Source organism: Thalia democratica, chromosome 6 (assembly GCF_965202585.1).
Source record: "Thalia democratica chromosome 6, ktThaDemo2.hap1.1, whole genome shotgun sequence".
In the NCBI taxonomy this organism is placed as follows: domain Eukaryota; kingdom Metazoa; phylum Chordata; class Thaliacea; order Salpida; family Salpidae; genus Thalia; species Thalia democratica.
In genome coordinates, this window is record NC_139170.1 from 30,838,865 (window position 1) to 30,840,623 (window position 1,759).

Sequence of the window (1,759 nt, forward strand, 5' to 3'; positions counted from 1 at the left end):
TGCTGTGGACAGGTATTTTAACTACTTTCTATAAACATAAAAAAAAGAACGCTTAGTTGTAAAATTTTAAAAAGGTTTCCAAGTTAATTATTTATAAAAGATGCTAGTATTTTTAACACAATGCTCAGAAAGTTTAACTTGCGTGTCTTTTTTTAACAATAATGCTGGTTTTTAAAGATGATAAAGAGTAAAAAAATTAGTTTTAATCTACATTAGTTATAAAGAAAACAGTTGTAAACAAAGTATTTTGTTGCATTATAAAACTTGTGCAATGTTTATTTTATATACTTAAATTTTTACTATATAAAAACTAAAAATCTTAAAAGATAAATATAGAACACTTTAAAGTTTATATGATAAAGCACAGTTTTAATAAATAACCATTTAATAAAAAGTAATGTAAAGTTAAAGTGATTTTTTAACCTAAAAAGATTAAAAAAAAATATGTTTTATTTGTTTTGCATATTTTGCTTTAAGTTGAAAAAAATGTAGGCCAACATTGCCGCCCATAAATTAAAAAACAACTGTTATTTACAATAATTATTTATAAGTGTAAGTGTTTGAATAAAATTAACTTTAAGCATAGCTATTTGATGCTCGTAATTTTCTAAAAATAAATTGAACACCTTACGCTTAAGTAATTTTTTTTAATGCCAAACTCGCGTTAAAAAACTGTAGCCTACTTATTTTATTTTTTGTTTAAATGTATCATTTCTTTTTTAGTCAAGTTTATTTTAACTAATTTATACTAAGAACATTTTGTTGTCAAAAATTAGGCCAAAAGTATGGTTTTTAAAATTTTTCAGACCTTTAGTTTTAAATGTTGTCGAGGCCTGTGCTTTAGCATAGTAGTAAGAGTAACTACTTTATAAGAAAATAGATACTTAAAGTTATTTCGTAGTTAAGTTAGTTGTTGAAGTTTCGATAACTTTTATATAAATAAACCTTTAGAAACTTAGATTAGTAAGTTTTTTTTTAGTTTGCAATATTTGTTCTTTTTTCAGTGATTAAAATATTTCATGAACAAAAACTCAAGGAAACTGTTAGGGTTTTTAATTTTTTAAGTTTACATACGATTTTTTATTTTCAAAAGTATTATGGTTGAAAATTGTTATACTAAAACTTATTTTTATTTGAAATAATAAGTTAAACAATTTTTGAAATCATCTTATAACCAACTTAGTGGTTTAAATTATTTTTATAAATACAAGTGACAACTTCTCAAAATATTAAATATTATGAATTACTCTAAAAAAGGCAAAAACTTTAAATAGTTCTTTTACAATATTTTGGAACAAAACTTTGAAAAAATACTAATAAGACTTTTTTGACAGCTGCAAATAAATGTTTATAAAGGTTTTTTGGCTACACATTATTATAATAATATTTATTCTTATTTGAAACAACAATAACAGTCAAGAAGGCCAATTGAACATCGTATTGTATACACATATGTGTCAGGTAATCCGAATCAACAAGTTGCCAACCAACCTATAACACCAAGTAATTCATTTTTTATGTTACATATTCAGTATTACTCGTTATTAGATATCCAGACAAAAAACAATTTAAAAGTTGTTTTTTTAATCGACTTTTAGAAATATAATAGTTTTTTTATTTTGATTAATGTACATAAAAATGTAAAATATACTTTAAGTTTTTAATCTATAAATATACATTTATAGTTTATAACTAAATGACTATTTTTTTATAACGCATGATAAATAATTTATAGATAATTTTAGGCAATTTTATTCAA